We start from the raw sequence: 12,576 nt of genomic DNA, 5'->3' as shown, positions 1-12,576 counted from the left end.
CACATATTTTTGTGATGACTACTTTTAAGATTTATTCTTTTAACAATTTTTTTTCTTTTAGCAATTTTCAAGTATACAATATAGTATTGTTAACTATAGTTACCATGCTGTGCATTAAATTCCTGGAACTTATTCATCTTATACAGATTTCCTCCACTATCCAAAAATAGAATGTTGCTTTTATAAGCCCAAATGGCATAAAGTGAAGAAGAAATTATTATAATTTATATGGAAAAATTTTTGAGTATTTTGAGACACACACACCCCAAAGGGGGGGGACAACAAACCTCTCTTAGGCTTTTCTGATACCTTAGGATGGAATCTATATCTTGCTAATGGATACACAAAATAAATTGAGATAAAGGACAGAAACCTACAGACATGGTTTAAAACTATGGACACTTAATGTTGAGATGCTGAGTATAGTTCCTAGGAAAGGAGTTTGTGGTGTCACTGTCACTGCTTAGCATGCACGTTGCCTCTGTAACAGTTTGCTGCCAAACAAATGCTAAACTCTATTTGCACTTTGCACTTTATTTTTTTTTTTGTTTTGGTAAAAGCAAAAACCTCTTTGGATTTCGAGTCAGCAAAAACAGGTACTAATACAGGTCTTTTGTAAAAGCAGAGTGGTATAAGGTGAACTTTTGAAAAGCAGGGGATGCCTGTGCCCTGAGGTTTTTACCCTTTGACCACATTTACCCATTTCTTTTCTCCTCCCACTGCATACCTAGCAACCACAAATCTACCCATAGTTCTATGAGTTCTTTTTTTTTTTTAAAGATTTTATTTATTTGTTTGAGAGAGAGAGCACAAGTAGACAGAGAGGCAGGCAGAGGAAGAGGGGTAGGCAGGCAGAGGAAGAGGGGTAAGCAGGCTTCCTGCTGAGCAGAGAGCCTGATGGTTCAATCCCAGGACTCTGAGATCATGACCTGAGCTGAAGGCAGAGGCTTAACCTGCTAAGCCACCCAGGCACCCCCGTGAATTCCTTTTTTTTAAGATTCTACATATGAATGAGATGATACAATATTCATCTTTGTCTGTTTTATTTCACTTAATATAATGCTTTCAGCATTTACCCGTATTGTCACCAATGGCAGAATATTCTTTTGTATACATATACCACATCTTCTTTATCTATTCATCCATAAATGGACATTTAGGTTGTTTCCATGTCTGGCTATTATAAATAATGCTAGGGGTATAGATGTCTCTTTAAGATAGTGGTTTCATTTCCTTCAGACATATACCCAAAAGTGCGATTGCTGAGAGCATTTTTCTATGGTTCTATTTTTAATTTAAAAATTTTAAATTTTTCTATACTATTTTACATGGTGGCTACACCAACTTACATTCCCACCAATAGATCATGAGGTTTCCCTCTTCTCTGCCTCCTCACCAGCATTTGTCATATCTTGTATTTTTTTTTAAGATCTTATTTATTTATTGATTGATTTATTTGACAGAAATGACAAGTAGGCAGAGCAGCAGGTGGGCGGTGGGGGGGGGCAGGAAGCAGGCTCCCTGCTGAGCAGAGAGCCTGATGTGGGTCTTGATCCCAGAGCCGTGAGATCATGAAGCTGAAGGCAGAGGCTTAACCCACTGAACCACCCAGGTGTCCATATCTTGTAATTTTTTTATAATAAGCATTTTAGCAGTCAACCTAATGTCATCAATGTAATGGACAAGTGTGAAAACTTGTGGGAGGGGAAAAACATCAAGATCCCTACAGAGTAAATTATGATATAAAGCTGGAGAGTTGACTAAGACAGCACAGTGAAGGTATATTGCTGGCCTTGCTAGCTGAAAGAAAACTGCTTCTCATGGTCTTTATTAACTTATATGGAGGAGAGAGCATTTGCCAGATCAATAACTATGTACCAGGTATGAGGAGATGTGCTAATTTGCTCAAGAAATGAAATCACATCTGCTACAGCAGCTGCAATGAAATCAATACCTGGTTAAGCTTGTGGCAATCTATTATCATTCTCCAAGATCCATCTGACTTCTGCAGAGGCAGGCAGGTGAGCTGGATGGGGATGCGGTGGGATTCACCATCCCTGCATCCTTCAAGTTCATGATGGTAATCATTCATTTTCACAATCCCTCCAAAGATGTGGTATTTCATTTAGTCTACCATTTTCTTAGATAGTGACTGAACCAATGGCTTCCACTTGGTCTTCTTTGTAATAGTTAATCCACAGTTTAGGAAACCAAATTATGCATTCCAGAAATAACCACAGATGGGTTTGAGGACCAACTAGGCCCACTATAAGATGGACCTGACTAAAAATTCCATTGATCAGCTGACCTCCATAAGCCCCTATTATAACTATTGAGCCTCAGTGACATTTGGGGTATCTTGTAGTTAGTATCATTCAGAATCAGTGCTCAGTATTTCTCAAAGTGTCTATTTCCTTTTCCCCAATGCACAATTACCCTCATAAAAGACTATAGGTCCCTTTGGAGAAGGCTGGGATAAAGATTAACAGAATAAATTTAGTAGTGTACTGGGGTCCTTCTTCAAGGAGAACTGCCCTCCCTTCACTCAAGGGATTTTGGTTTGTAAACTAGCTAACATCTGGGAATTGATTGAGGGACCATGACTAACTGTATTTATGATTCAAGTTAGACTATTCACTTGACCCGTGAAATAAAATCAAGTAAGACTTTTGTATACCTTCTATTTCATTTCCAGAATCACAATTATCAATTAGCCAGTGCTATAAGTCAGTTCAAAGTCAAACTATTCTAATTGCTGCTTTGACTCTCCTGTTCAGTTGAGTAACATTGCCTACCTACCTTTGAATACCTTCCTCTATATTAAACAAAGGCAAGTCCACCATTTCTAATTCACTTACTGTGGAACACCTTTTGCTTCATGGTTTAGCCAACTAACCAAGCAAACTGTTAGACACACCTTCTCTCTCTCTTTTTTTTTTTTTTTTAACTCCTCAGATTGTAGCATTAAATGCAGAATCTCTGTTTTGTGAGCTTATTATCAATAAATTTGGCCTGATCCAACCGTATGTTATTTTCACCATTATCCTACACTCTTAGTATCCATTCCCACACATATTTCCTAGATTTCTGTCTCTATAAATTAAAAAAATTCAAGTAGTTTCTTTGGAGTATAGCATACCAACTTATGGGTCACACTTTGTCCCTACCTTGAAGAACCCAAGGGGACTTGAGTTTAATCACGTGTGCAGAAGCAAAAAGAGGAGGTGCTGGTGAGTCCTGAGGAGAATCAGCATTGTTTTCTCCCTGGCAAATGGCTCAGGGCAGGCCATTTGCATTTCTTTGGGCAGTGCAGGGTTAATTTACTCAAATGGGGGTGGACAGGTGATCACTGGGTATAGAAAGGCATCCTCCACTGACCAAGAAGACTCATCAGTATTTAGGTGCTCAAAGACCCCACTTCATTAGGATCTTCCACAATTCCCATCCCAATTTACAAGATCCCATTTTTTCCCAGTCAATACCCTCACTTTAACAGTGGACACCCTGTGAGCCCAAGGGTTTATCCTGTTTTATAACTCAGCCAGTTGCAAGATCAGATTCAGTGTTTGCTTTTTCAGCAATATCAGCCCTGCAGCTACTGCGTCTTCTTCAGGGTACACAGAGAAGCTTTTATGTCATTTATGCAGCACTTGGGCTGATAATGCAATTCCTGAGCTTATCCTTTTCGTTCATCACTTCATCCAGTGGTATCAATCTTAATTTATTTATTACTTTTCCAAAGTTTGTTTGAAAGTGTCATATGTATATCTCCCCAGCTTCTTGCCTCTTATAAGTGGTTCATTAAGAATATCCAACAGAGATATTTTGCATATCTCCATTACCAGATCATGCCAGATACCCGTGCTCTCTTTATTGTTAGGAATATAGGCAATGTCATCTTCAAATATAATCAGAATGGAAGGCCAATTCTTGAAACCATAGAACTGATTGAGGAAACTCATCCTTAAAATTTTGTTCCTCTAAACCACTTTCAGTACCAAAGTCAATGTCAGGATTCTTTATAGAGAGAACAAAACTATATATATATATATATATATATATATATATATATATATATATATATATATATAATGTGGGCAAGTGATATGGAGATTGAGAGGTCTTTAGTTTGCTGTCTACAAACTGGAGACCCAAGAAAACCAGTCCTAGAATTCTAATCTAGGTTCAGTAAGCTGGGACTAAAACTGATGGTATAAGTCCCAGTCCAGAGCAGAATACTAATGTTTAATCTCATGCTGTCCAGTGGGAAAAGAATTTTCCTTTTCTCCTCTTTTGCATTCTATTCAGACTCTGAACAGATTGGATGATAGCCATCCACATTGGGGTAGATAACCTGCTTTGCTCAGTCTACCAATTCAAATGCTAACCTCTTCTCAAAACACCTACACAAATGCAGCCAAAATGTTTAACTAGGTATCTGTATATTCCATGATATCACCAGCCAAGGTGATGCATAAAATTAACTACCGCAGTAAATGTTAATGAACTCATCTGAAAGGATATTTTAATTACTTCTCACTATAGGGTGATAATCCCATTTGAAATAATAAAGTAATTTTAATCCCCTGCTCTTTTTTGGTACCTCTCCTGTAGCAGCTATATTTTTGTACTTTCTATCATAGACATTTTTGGACATATTTCACTTTTTCTTACTTGCCCATAGACAGAATCCACATTAAGATTCCTACATGTTAGGAAATAACTTCTGATGTGTAATAGATGTTCAGCAAATTAAATCTTATTATACTTACACAATAAATTTATCAAGTAAAGCATATTCAGATTTAATTAGAGGGTTCAGATGGGAAATAAGACCAGCTTAGAGTTCTGCTTACCACAGAGTAAGAGTGTGTGTGTGTGTGTGTGTGTGTGTGAGTGTGTGAACAGATATTGGACTATGTCAACACAGAAGAGTAGCAGAAACAAAAATAATGATAACAATGCAATAAATGAACATTTTTCTATTGTTTTTAGTTCTCTCTTTAGTGTGGCTTAGTAATTAAGTACAATGGGGTTAATGTTTCTCTGTGAGTTCTCCATTCTACAGTGATCATCTAGGGAGACTGTATTAACAGTCTGTATTAATACACAAAATTAACAGACAAAATTAAGAAGAAATTAACACAAAATTAACTGTATTAATATGCAAAATATTTTGGAACTATTTTTGGAATTAAAGCTTTTTAATTTGTATCCATTTTTTAAAAGCCTTAATCATCATTTTTCTTTTTTAGACTAGAACCGATTTGAGGGAAAAGGTAAAAAGTCAGTATTATTTTATGTTTTCCCAAAAAATTGATATTTGCCAAAGGCTGATAAAATTGTCAAGCTTAGGTAATACCATTTGGGGTAAAAAAATATAAGATATGGCTAAACACAAGCTAGATTTCTTTAGATGGCTTGAAAACTGCTCAAAGGAAATAAAATTAGGTTTCAAATGTGTTGTGACTAAGGGCAGTCACTGGAAAATGTGCTTACAATTTGTATATTTTGGATATTTATTGGATACTTACATTATGGTTTATTTATTTAGCTATGTACCTCACCTACTTTCGAGTAGGATTTAAACACTGATTTTATATACTTGTTTTTAATATTTAAACCCATCAGAGCAAAAATATTTATGTTCTGTTGACGTTTTACTTTAATGAAAATTCTCCTATGTTCTCACGGAAAGATTTCCTGTCATGAAAATATATTCTACAATTAGTAGACTTAGAATTAGTCTCCTAAAATCTCTCCTCTGATAATAGCTTTTTCCTTCTGTGAGATAGTCCCAGATTGCTGATTTAGTCAAGTCAAAATTGTTTTGATTTTTAATATCAAGCGAGTGCCCTCTCAGAGATGTTTTCAGAACTCCCTGAAGGAGACCACAATTTCCTAGGGCACTTTACGATGTAAAGGGACTTGAAAGCAGCAGGCTCTCCACATTGAGGAGAGGTTGCTTGTTTTCTCAGAATATGATAGGATTAATGGTATTTCCTGACTTTATTCTAAAAGCCAAAAATACTGCTGCTCTGTCTGGAAACCCCTCCTCCCCCTTTTTTTTAAAATTACTTCTTTGGTTTTTGGCTCAAATAATGAGCTAAACCCCTTGCAGGTATAGAGTAGTACCTGCACAACATAGAACTTTACATTTCTTCCAGAAAGACACATAGAAATTCTGAACTAATTCTATGTTGTAAATAAAAGATTATAGATAACATTTATAACTTAAGTACACTTAAACACATAGGGTTAGTTAACATCTTGTATCCTTCTGTCATTTGTGACCAGAAATAGTATTGTGTCTCCTCATCCTCATCCTCATGCCTGTGAAAATAAGGGTTTGTCACATTTCAGTTTCTAGAAATGGATAATTGGATGAGATTTGCAGAAAGCTTTAGGTAGACTATTTGGATTATAAGAAACAGAATGGGTGCAACTGTGTGGTTCACTCTCAGTTAAGCGCCTGCCTTCAGCTTAGGTCATGATCCCAGGGTCCTGGGGGCAAACCCTACATCAGCCTCCCTACTGAATGCCTCTCTCTGCTTCCTCCCTGTCTGCTCCCAGATTGTGATCGATCTTTTAAATAAATAAACAAAATCTATAAAAAAATAGAAACAGAATATACGTGCAGTTTACAGGCATACCTCATTTTATTGTTTCACTTTATTGGATTTATAGTGTGTTTTTTACAAATAGAAAGTTCAAGATTTGAGTGGAGGAAGTAACTGCAGCTGTGGGGAAAATAACAAGAGAACTAGAGTTAGAAGTGGAGCCTGAAAATGGGACTGAATTTCTACAATCTTATGATCATACTTGAGTGGTTGAGGAGTTGCTTCTTATGGTTGAGCAAAGAAAGTGGTGTCTTGAGATGGAGTCTACCGCTGGTGAAGATGCTGTGAAAGTTGTTAAAATGACAACAAAGGATTTAAAATATTACATAAACTTAGCTGATAAGGCACAGCGGGGTTTGAGAGGATCAACTCCAATTTTGAAAGAAGTTCTATGTGAGTAAACATAGAAAAGATTACAACTTGTTGAAATTCAAATGGCTATTAACATTTTTAGCAATAAAATATTTTAAAATTAAAGTGTATACAATTTTTAGACATACATAATGCCATTACACACTTAAAAGACTGTAAGATAGTGTAAACATCAATTTTGCATGCATTGGGAAACCCAGAAATTCATTCTGACTTGTTTTATGGTGATATTTGCTTTATTGTGGTGGTCTGTAACTGAACTCCACAGTATCTCTAAGGTATGTACTTCTGAAAGCTAGAGTTGGAAAGATGTCAGTCCTGGTGAATGCTCTTATTCTCCTCTATATAGCCATTCACATTGCCATTCACTTTCAAGGCTGTTCCAGTTCCCTTGGTCATTTGCTGCTTCTTTTGCTCCTGTGGATTGGCTTCCTCAGGTTATTCACAGGGTGTGCTCTTAGCTTTATCTGAGAGGTGCTTGGGAAGCTCAGTCGGTAAAGCATCTGTCTCTTGATTTCAGCTCAGGTCATGATCTCAGGAGGTCATGAGATCAAGCCCCATGTTTGGCTCCATGCTCAGTGGGGAGTCTGCTTGAAGATTCTATCCCTCTGCTCCTCTCCCTATCCTCTCTCTCTCTATCAAATAAATAAATAAAATATTAAAACAAAAGAAAAGAAATAAATGCCTAAGTTTTGTCAAAACTAATTTTGAAATTTTCCTTCTTACTACTGTTGATTCTTTTTCATCCAAAGTACTTATTGTAATGCTTTACTATTTCTGGTCACAACTGACAGAAGGATACAAGATGTTAATTATTTCAGAGTATTCTTGGTTTTTAGTTTCTTTGTTTACTAAGGTAAATTAGTTCTTTTTCCATTGATTACCTGAGTTTGTACTATTTCACCATATTAAGATTGTGTTTCAATCAGTGTAATTTCTTTCTCTCTTAAATTTTGTATTTGATAAAAAATTTCAGTAAATAAATTTTACCTGTAAATTGTAATATATTTATTGTAATACATGTCTATTGTCTTTTGATTGACTGATCCAATGCTGCAAGTCTCAAATTTTTTGGCTTCAAGACCACTTTATACTCAAACATTTTTGAGGACCTCCACGAACTTTTCTTTATGATGGTTATGTCTATCCATATTATCCATAATATAAATTAAAACAGAAAAAAATATTTATTTATTTCCTAAAAATAACAATAAGCCCATTATAGGTTAACAGGTAAAATTTTTATAAAAAATAATTATAATGTCCAAACCAAAATTTTATTGAGGAATGGTATTACTTCACAGGTTTGCAAATCTCTTTAATTCCTGGCTTAATAAAAGACAGCTGGATTTTCAGATCTGCTTCTGTATTTAAACTGTTGTGACATCTAGTCACTGGAGAACTTCACTGTACTTTTATAAAAGATATGAAAGTGAGTCGCCAAACTGTAGAAAGAACCAAGATGCCTTTCAACGGATGAATGGATAAGGAAGATGTGGTCCATATACACTGTGGAGTATTATGCCTCCATTAGAAAGGATGAATACCCAACTTTTCTATCAACATGGATGGGACTGAAAGAGATTATGCTGAGTGAAATAAGTCAAGCATAGAGTTAATTATATAGTTTCACTTATTTGTGGAGCATAGGAAATAACATGGAGGACATGGGGAGATGGTGAGGAGAAGGGAGTTGGGGAAATTTGAACCACGAGAGACTATGGACTCTGAAAAACAATCTTAAGGTTTTGGAGAGACTGGGGGTGGAAGGCTGGGTGAGCCTGGTGGTGGGTATTATGGAGGGCACATATTGCATGGAGCACTGGGTGTGGTACATAAACAATGAATTCTAGAACGCTGAAAAGAAATTTAAAAAATAAATAAAAATTTTAAAAAAGGTATGAAGGTGAAAATGGCAAATAACATATTAACATTATTATAAAAACTGTTTTGGGGTGCCTGGGTGGCTCAGTCAGTGAAGCGTCTACCTTCAGCTCAGGTTATGATCCCAGAGTCCTGGGATGAGCCTCATATTGGTCTCCCTCCTCAGTGGGAAACCTGATTCTCCCTCTCCCTCTGCCCCCCCTGCTTGTGGTTTCTCTCTCTCTGCCAAATAAATAAATAAAATCTTTAGAAAAAAAACAACCAACCAACTAACCAAACAAACAACTGCTTTGACTTTAAATATCCCCCAAAAGGTCTTGGGGACTCCTGGGACTGCACTTTGAGTCCTGCTGTTCTGGAGAAGCACATATTGAGTCTTAACATCTTTTATCTATCTACAATAAGAAGGTTGAGGTAAAAGTTATCTCCATCTTTTCTGTACTCTCTATACATTTCACTGGCACCATAATGTGTAACTCTTTCTATAGAACAGATCTCTTGGGTCCCTTTACAAATGTTTAGTTAATAAAATTCCCAAAGGATCTCATGATTAAGAGAACCTGAAGTGGACAATTGTTCTGCCATATGTGATTAAGAAAATATTTTAAATGTGGGGACTTCCACGTTGTGAAATTGTAAAATGAAGTGTTTGGACTAAATACTCTTGATTTTCCTTTAAAGGATTAACTTTCTGATTCCACCATTTTGTCTCTACATGAGAAATAACTTCCACAAAAGCAAATGTTACTGTAAAAAGCATTGACAGAGTGTTCACCTCGGCAGCACATATACTAAAATTGGAAAGATACAGAGAAGATTAGCATAGCCCCTGCACAAGGATGACATGCAAATTCGTGAAGCATTCCATATTTAAAAAAAAATTGAAAGAACTATTTAATCTTAGGTAATTTAAATTATTCTTACTGTACTTGGTGTGGTAGTCTCATTTCATTTTTCATACTTTGCTTTTTACTGAATTGTAAAAGCCATATTTTTGAAGAACCACTGACAAAGAATAATCTGTACAGAGAATAATTTTTTTGAGGATAATTTAATTCTATCCATCTATCACTCTATCTATATTAAATATAGGTTTAATCCATGCTGCTCTAAAATTTCAAGTATTAAAAAAGCACAAAAAGTAAAAGCAAATGTATTTTTCTCCATTAGCTTTCCATTTTCCATAACTAGTCAGTGCTTAATTTTCTGTGTTCTTAGAGCAATTATTAATGAATGGAGTGCTCATACATATAAACACATATCTTCCCCCCCATCCCCAGCCACCACTAATCTATACTTTTACCTACTCTCCCAATTTAATCTCTTTCCTTGAGTACTTCCTATGTGAAAAGATTTCTGGTTGCTGATGATACAGTTATAAGTAAGAATTATTTTACTTTTATTCTTATAATACTAAATTTTACAGACAACTGGAGGTGAGATGGGTACATAAGAAAGAGAAAACTTCTAGACTGGTACTCTGAGGGCCTTAGTGAACTTGCTTTTCATGGAAACAATTTAAAAAAATGGAAAAATGACAAAACAACTAAAATTAACCATTTCATAAGTCTGACAATTAACCAATCTATAGAACAAACTCCAAATCATTTATCCATGAGAAACTACTGAACTTTTGGAAGACAGCAGGACTTACAGTGTTTTGACTTTTAGTTATTCCCATCACCCACCCATCCCTAGTTCAGTGGTGTGGAATCTTATGAGAAGCCAGTAGTCTTGCATCCAAAGATAAGGACTGATCTCTTTTAGAGTTATGTTAAAAACCCCATCCCCAAGACACAGTCAATATTTTGTCTGTACAGGCAGCTTCTTGAAAAATATCCATTCCTGAGGTGTTGTGGCTATTAGATTTGACTCAGCTCAGCATAGTGCAAAAAGTTCTGTCCCTAGAGCATAGCCGTCTGAAAGTAATAGTAGTGCTGCCTAAGGCAGCTTTATTTTGGTTGGGAAAACAAGAACTTGGTTACAACTTTAAAGGCAAGTCCTAGAGAACTAAATGACCATTAGGAACTTTGAAAAGCTTCAACATATTCCTGGGATCAAGAAAGCTACTCTCATACAGGACTTTCTGTATGCCTAGAAAAGACCTGGGAGAGGAAAGTGTCCCAGTCACTCACCTCTCTATACTCAAGGCTCTGTGTAAGTAGGAAGTGAAATTATAAAATGCTTAAAATTTGAAAGCATGCCTTTTCACACAAATTTCCTTGGCAAAGAGAAGTAGACATCTAAGCAAGCATTTAAGGAATTTTAGCTTATCATTGGTTGACACTAAATTATACTGATCATGGGCTGACCCCTAGGATGCAAGCTTAAAAATAAAAATAAGAACTTAATAAATGAGAGTTGGGAACTCAGTGGCCACACACTTCAAGGAAAAGAGAAACTACAGAATTATCCTGGAAAAATCCTTTGAAAAAATTAGAAGCAACAAGAAAAACAATAACAGCAGAAACACAACACAAACAAAACTTGGGGGGTGAGGAAGGAATCTGTTATCAGAGTTGTTACAGTGTAATATCTACAATGACCAGTTTTTCAATCAAAAATTATAAGATAAAAAAACATGTTACATACATAGGAAAAAAGGTAGCCTACAGAAAGTATTACTGAGGAGACCCCGATGTTGTATTCAATAGACAAGGACTTAAAAGCAGCTGTTTTAAATATGTTCAAGGAACTAAAGGACACTATGACTAAAGAGTTAAAGAAAAGTATAACAATTGTCTAATCAAATGACAATATTAACAAAGAGATAGAAATAATACAAAAAGAATAAAATACAAACTCTAGAGGTGAGAGTACAATAATTAAAATTTAAAATTCACTAGAGGACATTAATAGCAGATCTGATCAGGCAGAAAATAATTATTGGACTTAAAATATGTCCATAGAGATTTTTCAGTCTGAGGAACAGAAAAAAATTAGGAAAAATAAAAAGAACATTAGAGATTATGGAATACCAACAAATATACCAACATACACATGATGTGGAGTTCCAGAAAGAGAGGAGTAAAAGAGTCATGGAAATTATTTGAAGAAATAACGGTCCCCAAACTTCTCAAATGGAATGAAAGACATTAACCAGCATATTCAAGAAACTGAACAAATTTCAAGTAAACTCAAAGAGATCTACACTTATCCATGTCATTATCAAAGTGGCAAAAGTCAAGGAAAAGAAAATCTTGAAAACTTCAAAAGAAAAGTGATATATCACATATGAAGAATCCACAGTGAGATCAACAGGTGACTTCTCATGGAGGCCGTAAGGTAGAGGGATGACAACTTTAAAGTAGTAAAATGAAAAAACATACTAACCAAGAACTCTATATTAAGCAAAACTCTCTTTCAAAAATAAGGAGAAATTAAGACATTCCAAGATAAATAAAAACTGAGAAAACTCTTTGCTAGAACACCTACCCTATAATAAATACCAAAGGGAGTCCTTTGGGCTGAAATAAAGGCACATTAAATGATAACTTGAATCCACATGAAGGAATGAAAGTCACTGGTAAAGATAACTATACAGATAAATACAAAAGACAGTATCAATGTATTTTTACTTGTAATTCTTCTCTGTGATTTAAAAGATAATTCATAAAGTAATAATTATAAAACTATGTTAGTGGCTTATAGTCTATGAGAATATAATAGTACAAAGTCTAAAGGTGCAGACAGAGGTATA

The 12,576-nt window shown here is 35.4% G+C and overlaps 1 non-coding gene across 1 annotated transcript; it reads left to right on the top strand.

The window, feature by feature from the left end:
• The first annotated feature begins 9,643 nt into the window (after positions 1–9,643).
• On the top strand, positions 9,644–9,750 carry LOC123388646. Its single transcript, XR_006603107.1, has one exon. It is a non-coding gene; the product is annotated as a U6 spliceosomal RNA (small nuclear RNA).
• The last annotated feature ends 2,826 nt before the right edge of the window (positions 9,751–12,576 follow it).

The sequence above is a fragment of the Mustela putorius genome, unplaced genomic scaffold (genome assembly GCF_011764305.1).
Source record: "Mustela putorius furo isolate JIRA1106 unplaced genomic scaffold, ASM1176430v1.1 tig00003907_pilon_pilon_pilon:0A:0A:0A:0A, whole genome shotgun sequence".
Lineage (NCBI taxonomy): Eukaryota > Metazoa > Chordata > Mammalia > Carnivora > Mustelidae > Mustela > Mustela putorius.
Note: the sequence above shows the minus strand (reverse complement) of the source record. Positions and strands in the feature narration are given on the sequence as shown.